The sequence below is a fragment of the Pelecanus crispus genome, chromosome 2, assembly GCF_030463565.1.
Source record: "Pelecanus crispus isolate bPelCri1 chromosome 2, bPelCri1.pri, whole genome shotgun sequence".
Taxonomy (NCBI): Eukaryota; Metazoa; Chordata; class Aves; order Pelecaniformes; family Pelecanidae; genus Pelecanus; species Pelecanus crispus.
In genome coordinates, this window is record NC_134644.1 from 150,385,998 (window position 1) to 150,395,151 (window position 9,154).

A 9,154-nucleotide genomic window follows, 5' to 3' on the forward strand; every position below is an offset into this window, starting at 1 on the left:
AGCCTCCAGCACAGCTTGGACTACAACTCCCTGAGAAATCATGCCTAATGGCTCCAGCATCACTCATCTTTGATGCACCTGATAAAGCAATCATTGTCCCAGAAGGGTCCCGAGAAGCATCTGCACAAAAGCCGGCAGATGGCCCCAGAGGAAAGAGCTTGATTCTGCACAGGGCTGGGATTCACATGCTCCTCGCTGTGTGACCGTGAACGCTGCAGCCTGTAGGTATGCCACTTAAACATTACAGCCTGGCTGCTCTGATCAAGTTCTCTTGGGATAATAATCCTGGATTTAATGAACCTTTTGAATTGTGAGCCCGATTGAAATATTTCTAGGATCAGAGTTTCCAGACCTGTGCTTCATGGGAAGAAAGGAGGGGAGGTGATGTTTATATGGCTTTTTTCCCCACTTTGTCTCCCTCATCTTCTTAGTAGGTAGATATTTTCTTGCCTCACTAGACCTGGCTTGTATGTGAGAAAGAAAGAGAAGAGGCCCCCCACCCAAGCTATCATTTTTTCTTTTCTGCTTATAGATCTTTTGTTCACTGAATCTTTCCCAGGTTTTTATTTTTTTTTAAAAAATCTGGAGTCTTTTTTTCTTTTCTTCTTATTGGTAATTTCTGCCAGGTTTTCATTTTGACACTTCCTGTTACTTTTCTTTGATTTCCATTCTCTATTTCTGATTTATGATCCTTCTCTCTGGTGAGCCAATGAACAGAAACTGGAATCCAAGTGCATCCTGTTCTGGATATCTTGTAATATTGTTACACAGTTGTTTTCCTTTAAGTCAATGATTTATGCCTTAAGACTTCGCTCTCCTTGTAAAATGCACTGCAAGCCCGATAAGTTAAAAATGCTCAAAACTCTCAGCCAAAGTTTGTCAGAAAAATACTGTGACTTTATGTAGCTGCAGGGAAATTTTTATCTGTGGTTGGGATTTCCAGATTCTGAGCGTCTCAAGGGTGACTTAGTCATAAAAACCATGTCAACACCGGATAATCAAACTGTGGGTAATTAAACCTGTGTTATCTGTGCATCAGCTGGACAGTATGTCTGTGTTCATCATGTTGAATCAGGTGTAGTTTGCAGCACACATCTGTTCTTGGGCTGTATCTTACTGCAGTTACTACCCATTGGTTAACTACCCCAGAGCATCTGGATCAGCTCCCATGGGCTCTGATACATGAGCATTTTTGGGAACCCAGGAAGCTTTTGCTCAGTGAAAGAAGCTCTCACGAGCTCTCTGGCTCCCATGCTGTTCTCTAGATAACTTTCTCAAAATGGATGCCAGCACAAACACTTAGCTTTCATTCCTTGCTTGGCAAAAGATTTTGGAAGCTGATGTGAAGCACAGAAGGCAATTCCGGCATTATCTGTAGCACTGTGAAAAGCTTGAATGCTACCGCGCTGCTCCTGTCACTCTTCCTACGGCTCCCTCAGAGCAGCTGAGTAAATACTGTACCTGAGACTCACCTGGTGAAGGGTCTTTTCCCAGCCTGAACCATGATTTACATGGTACTGCCTGCTATGTTAAGACAGGCGCAGTGACTGATTGACCTGCCAAGCTGAGGGTCTCATGGCTCTGAGATGCATATTCTTTACCATTGCAAATCCAGAAAATGAGGTTGCAGAAGAGGGTGGTGATTACTCTGTGGAATGAGGTGAGGTGGGACCCTGGCCAGACTGTTGTGTGTTTGTTAAAAGACGTTCAGGGCAATCTGTTTGTTTAGCAGTGCGTAAGTAATGGAAGAAGTTACCTGGCAGAAAGGCAGCTGGGGTTGTTGAAACAAATCTGGGAAAATAATTGGCAGAGTGACAGCCCTCTCGACAAGAGGTGGAAGCCTTGGGGGATCATGGCACATGCAGACAGAGGGTAGTCAAATGTAGTATGACAGTTTTCTTTCAGTGCTCTAAATCTGGAAGAGCCCGATATGTCAAATCCGATCCATTCACATGTCCATGTGAGATAGGTAGTAGGAACAGAGCTCAGGGGAGTAAACTACCAAAGGCAGCTTTCTGAAGTGCTAAGACTGAGAAGAGCAGAAAAGCAATAGCATTGTTTTATTTTCCAAAAATACAATATGCAAAAAAACCCAACCCCAAAGTCCCATGCTTCTAAATGCTCTAAATGCTAAATAGGTCAACAATCTAAATAGCATCCACAGTTTACCTCTTGCAAATTCAACTCAGCTGTACTAAAATTCTTCTTTGTGAACACTGGTCTCATCAAATCCCTGCAAGAGCCAATAAACTTGTACTGCATAATGAGAACTCTGGGAAAGGACAGAGGAGATGGGCTGAAACCATTTTGTGGCCGCGTGAAGGTCAGAGCCTGCTTGACCCTGCAGAAAATAAAATTAATGAGTTCAAGGTAGTTTGCAAAGTAGGTGGGGTGACAAAAGAACAGAATAGACAAAACACAGCTTCATTTATTGCATTGGGTCTCTTCTTAAAGAAATACATTTTCTTCTATAGTAGGAAAAATGCCTACACAGAAAGATTTTTTTTTTTTAAATTTTTTTAGACACTCCAAGATGTGCATTACATCTACCACCATCAGCTTGCTTGACACATTTTAGCTGTCTTTTCATCATGGGCTTACAGCAGTGCTGCTAATCTGACAGCCTTCCACAGCTAAGCCCAATTCTTAAGAAATAGAAATCAAAAAGACATCCAGGACACAGCAAGAGTAAAGCAGAGAATGAAATAACAGTCTGAAAGAAGAGAGTGGCTCAAATTTCATGATGCAAATTTGTGAGGGTTTGCTGTAATTTCTAGAAAGGATGGTGAAATTCAATATTTCATTTAATCTCAAGAATATCAAATAGATAGCCAAGATGAGAAAGGCTGTTTGTTTCAGCTTAGTCCTTCTCTCAACATCCTGTTTCTGAGCCTAGAAATTTTTTTCTTTTAAAAAGAATACAACAGTTGTGACGGATGGGAGAGCTCAAGCATCTGTAAACCAATGTGCCTGTCAGGGCTCACTCTCACAGATCACTTCTCTTAATTTCTGTGTTTGTTCTTTTTTTCACGTTGGGTAATTTCAAAAAGACTCTTGTCTTCTTTTTTTTTGGTTTTTTGTCTTTTAGCAAAAGGATGAAGTGAAGGTAAACTTGGACAGGCAAAACCTGTGTTACTTAGAGCTTTATCATTCAAAAAAGTTTAAACGCCACCTCAGAAATAAGCCACCTCCTCCTCCCCATTTGAGACACCCCATTTGTTTTAACTGTGGCTCTAGTGATGAATCCTATGTGTCTACAGTTGTAATTAACTATAAATACCACATATGTACTTCTGAAAAATCTTACCCCGGTTGTACCAGGTGTCACCCAAGGCAGCTTCACCCACGGCCGAAGCCAGAATGGGTTGGGTGAGAAAGAGGGACCACGCATGTCAGTCTGTTACTTTTCCTTGGCACTCAAAAAAATCCAGAGTACATGCACAGGAGAACAAATTGTAAATCTGCAATTAAAAATACACTTTCCAGATTGGCAGTTGCTTAATGCAGTGATTTTTAATTTTTTTTTTTTTTTTAAGATGCATGTGGAAGTGGTTTTGTTACAGGTCAGCAGGGATTAAAGGGTTAACAATAGATAATTTATTTTCCTGTAAGACAAAATGTCTTACAGGAATCAATTGCATCCAGGTTTTCTGAATATTTTTACAGTGCAATAATTCTTGTAAATTAGTTGGCAAATATATCAAGGGGGTTCAAAATGAAATCACAAAAACGTATGAAATTGGCTAAGAACTGTAACCAGATTTTTTTTCAAAGAGAAGCAGATGAAAATAAACATTAGTGCATCAATAAAATAGTAGTCCAGGGAAAGTCTTAAAAGAAAATTTACTGTAGTTGCCATTAGTCCTTTTAAGACTTTCACTGAGCTACTGTATTTTGAGGCTTTAATGGTTTGTAAACATTAGAGTAAATTCTCTTTTAAAAAATTACCTGCAGTTTCTACTAGTGTCTTCAGGAACTTACTTTTATGCCTGTAAGTAGCACACAGTGGCACAACTTCTAAAATGGCAACCCCAAACCTACAGATTTCTGTAGCCCCTAAACTGTCCCCAAACCTGATGCTGGGACCAAGGAGGTTTCCAGGGCAGTGCCCAACCTGGCTGCGCACTCAAGACAGGTGCTGGAGCATGAGAAAACCACCTTTGTCGAAACTGGCCCTGGAGCAACGTGACAGCACCCTCTGTCAAAAGCTGTGGAAGCCCATCCTTCCCGTGCTGATAGCGAATCTCCGGAGTCCTTTGATGTTGGAGAAGGAAACAAAACAAATAGCTCAGAGATCCCGATCCTGGCATTCTGGGTTCATTTGCCCCAAAAAAAAAAGGAAGAAAAGAAGAAAACTTTCCTTTTCAGGTTGGTAGATGTGCAGAAGGCTAGTTTCACTTCCTTTTAAATTGTCCAACAAAACCAGAAATATCCAGAAAATAGCAATCCCCTGCCTGAGGGTTTGTTTCTCACATCACATGCAATCAACACCTTTTTGTTGTACAACATGCTCATGTAATGCTGGAGCTCACCGTTACAAGATGTTCCTGTGCAAGTGCTTGCACATGGGCAAACACACATGACACACATGGTAAGAGGCTTCCTAATGAACGTACATTTAAATTGCTTCTTCCCTTGGAGCAAATATTTTTCTTTGATTTCCTGAGGAGCAGAAGAGGCTTGACACAGCTTTAAAATCAAAACCTCCAAAGCCAGAGATGTTTTTAATCTCTCCTGGTAAAAGGACTATGGTTTGAAACTTGAGCTTTCTCCTTATTTAGAAAGGTAATTTGAATATTATTCTGTATTTTAACTTGTAAAAATGCCTCAAGTTCAGTTCCTTTTAATTAGTGGAAGGTATCCTTGCAGCCTGTTGAAATTATGTTGCAGATGCAGTAAAATAGATCACATCAGAAAAATGGAAGTCCTAGGACAGGCCTCCCCGTAATATAGACCATAAAAGCGTACCACAGCGAGATCTTTGGGGAAGATGTTCTGTCATTCACATTTTTAAACATGGCAGAAAGGTGCACCAAGTACTATTTTCTGGCCCACCTGCAGTGCCTCAGGCATCCGTCCCTTCCAGGGCTAGAAAGGTGGATTCAGTTCCCACCTGGAGTTTTTTCCAAGACCCGTACTCATACAGGACAGTGAGGAAACTGATCCACGTGCCACCAGTGACACAAACTTTTGGCCGTTTCTCTGGATGGGCACTAAGCCCGGTTCTTGGAGTGTCCTGTATAAACAGTAGCAGTCATCCATTTGCTGTTTTGATTTTTTTCCTATTTAATTTCTTGTGATTTTAGACTGCTTTAGTTTTTTAATTGTAATGCTGTAGCCTTGGGTTTATTTTCTATAGCATACACACTATAGCATATACACTTTAACGTGTACATTAAAGCACATCAAATGAAGAGTTAGATATTAGTCCATAGCATTAGCGTGTGTCTCAAGTAATAAATCTCTTTCAGTAGTTAAAATGCTTGGGTTTTGAGAGCTAAGTATTTCAAACCAGCAGCACCCCAAAGGGGACCTCAGCCCATGGGGGGGTTGGGTGTGCAGCTCCTACTCTGGTTCTCATCAAATCCTTCCACAAGGTCCTCTGCTGAGTTCCCCCCATGAGTTTGTAGGCAGTGCCCTTGCCATTTGGTGTGGAAACGTTTGTTTTTTGACAATGTTCCTGTTGAAGTGTGGTAGAGACCACAGAAGAGGGAAAGGCCACATTTATGCTGTATCTGTGTTTTAAATTCCACTTTGGTCCTCCTCTGAGTAAATCTTGGCCTTCATTTTGAAATACTCTGTATTTTTTATGCAGATTTCCTTCTGTAAAAGGCCGTCAAAAGCTGAAAGATTACTGTCCCACATTACAAGGAGGGATACTGTTAGTCTGGCCAAGCAGCTATCAAAAATATGCAGGAAATACAACATAAATTCAGTTTTCTCCAAATGTTTTCTACAGACGAGATCCCAGGCTATTAGGTTAACTCCAGGTACTATAAAGACAATAACTTGAACTAGAAGTCCCAGGACACTAGCCAGGTTTCACATGGTCTTCAGGGACGGGAACAAAGAACCCTACCAAAAATAATAACTTCCCTTTCACCACTGAAAACAGTGAACTCCACATGTCAGCTAGATTTCAGAGTTTATTAAGAAGCAAGAGAGTTGACCTCTTCTATCTGCAAGGTCTTTAAATTGATGACCATTAAAAATCTATTCTTACCCAGATCCATTTGTAAAATTAATTTGCATATTTTCAGGAATATAAATTAGTCTATGGGGACCTAGACTTGGAGAAAAACATGCAAGTTGCAGTATGTTTCCTCTTTTTCAGACCTCAAAATGTTAAGACCACTGAGTATTGAAAAATATGAAAAGCTTCAGCCAACCTCCTGACTGAAGTTTGAGTCTCCTTTTCAAACAGGAGCTAAACAGCATTTCTGATCTCGCAGACAGGATATACTTTTATCCCATAACATAAAATTATAGAAAACCTTTAAAAGATTACCCTTTGAACTTTGATTGCTATCATTAAAATTTCTTTCCTTTAGGATAGTACGTATCTTCTTTCATAGACTGCAGTAGGCACCCTTCAATTAACTGGATGTTTTTCTGTATGTACCTTCAGTTTTTGTCATGGTAAAATTTTTTTCAAGTGGAAAATACAAGGGGGAAGAATGAAAAGCAGATATTTTCTCTGAGCCTGTAGACATGCAGGTATTTTTTCCCAAATATGATGCAATATGTGTTACAGAAACTCTATAGGAGTATGGTTTTCCAATAAATTAAAATATTAATTCAAATAAAAAATACAAATATTTTTAATGAGTTTTCTGTTTCCACTTTCAAGCCCTGAAATACCCTTGGATAAACTTGCAGGGCACTTCTCTTTCCGTAAGTCTCTTTTGGGTGCCAGCATGCATTCTGAATTGATTCCTTTCCTCTAAAGAATAAAGCTATCAATCTCTATTTTCTGCCACTTCAAATTCAAGCTGGATGCTGAAGGAAGAAAAGTAATGATTGGCAGATCTTGGAGAGGGAGCCAGGATGAGCAAGGAGTGCCAGCTCATCCAGCAGAAAAACTCATGCGAAACAATTCCTGGTCCAAGGAAACCAGACCAAAACTCTCACTATAACATCCATCATTGATAGAAACAAAAGCTGTCGTGCTTCTGAGTGTGTTCCAACTTAATGAAGGGACAAGCAACCAAAAGGAAAAAAAAGAGGAACCCCCAACTGTGACTGCACATATGAACAACATCTCTTCACGAGGGAAATAAAGCACTGAATTAAAATTTATGGCTTCCCAGTAGCATTACATACCCTGGGAACAGTGAATGTTTTGTTCCTTCCCAAAATGACAAGTGTTAAGATCATAAAATCAAACTCAACTGGAGTAGCAAATTGATTCTAGACTATCTAGTTCTTCCAGGCTGTGTCATGCCGAGCAGAATCGGTGGTTGGTTGCCTAGGGTAGCAAAATATTAGGAATAACACAGTATTTAGTGACTGTTCCTTACGAGCGTGCCTCTGAGAAGGGAGGTGTGTTCATGTGTTACTGTGCTTAGCGCAGCAGAAACCCTAGAACTGAGTCAGTCCTGAGTGTTGCCTTTCTAGCCAACTTTCCAACAGCAATGAACTAATAGCATTTCCAAAGGTTAACATTTCTGTAACTTTGCCAAATGGTGGGGTCGTGCCCTGTTTTTCTGCTAATACAATTTACTTCCCTCATTTTTTTTCTCATGACCTTTCCCCCACTATTTGCCACCATCCATTTTGGCCCTTTCCCCTATTGCTATGAACCTCTAACACACTGCTGAAATTATCAGCTTCGTATTTGTGTTTTGCTCTGTCTGTGCAAGTAAGTGCTGCAGAACTGCTGTAGCCCTAACAAATTGCCGAAGCCTTAGCTCTAATCCTGCAACAAACAAGGTAGTGTCTTAACTTCAGATGTGTGCAAGGTTCCTCATGTGTCCAGTGTGTTCAGGGCTTAAGACTGGCTTTCATGGAATATTAACTTGACAGCAATAAGCACATAAGCGTGTGGAGACATTGTCCTGGTGTTTACCCTTACAATTTGGTGGCACATCCTTCCCCCTTTTTTTTTTTGTTTTGATGAGGCAATGCTGCATCTGTCCTAGAAGAATGTGTTCCTAGAAGCCTTAACTTTTAATAAGGAGACCATCAACACTTTCACCCGACGTGCAATTGCTGGATAGAGACCACCTGGCTGTGGCCGGAGATGGGATAATGATCTGGGTGCATCGCTGGTGTTATCTGATGTTGCATGTCTTTTATAAGTTTAGTAGTCCTTCAGTGCTGGAGGATATCCACCACATGGTTCTCAGCCTCAGAAACTCTTGCTGCTGGGTCTGAAACTTTTTCTTAACAATTTTTTTCACAAGTATGGTGGGTGTTTTAATCTTTTCCCCTTGGATGCTACGTGCTATTCCTGATACAGCTCATGTGACGTCTCAGAGGTCCTGCAAGAGATCAGGACTTCTGTGCCTCTGTGCCATCTCTTGGCTCAACAAAGCCATTTAGTAGCACAAAATGCAGTGAGGACAGATCAGGTAAGAAGAGATGCCACTCAGCCAAAAGAAAGTAAGAGACACAAATAAGAGATGATTCCCGTCCAAAGATATCACTCTTCTGTGCAGATTTCTCTGAAGAGATGGCCAGCATTTACTGTATCCTTGTGTTGTTTATTGGGCTCTATTATTCCCTAGTTCTCAGAGAAATGGGTCTTCAGAACTGTAATTCCACTGTGACCATATTCTCTAGTTAGATGTCCAACTTGTCTGCATTTTTGGAGCACACTGCATTTTTTGTAGCCCAAAAGCATCTGTAGGTGGCACTAGCAGAAGAACTTAACACGGTGAGCAGGAGCTGGCCCACAAGCTTGGGAGAAGCTCTCACCTGCAGCCCACAGCTGGCCAAACATGCCAGGCTGAGGCTTACAGGGGAGAGCACTGCTCCACAATTTTGCCATCTGCAAGAGCTCACCCTGGGCATGGGATTTGTCCTTCTCTTCAGACTGTTGGCTTCCTCAGGCCATTTATTTCTGGAGACAACAGTCCTGCATGTGGCTGTTTGCTGCAGAGAAATGCACCAGGTGCAGGTTGAATGAGTGAGACAGTAACACCCTACCCCA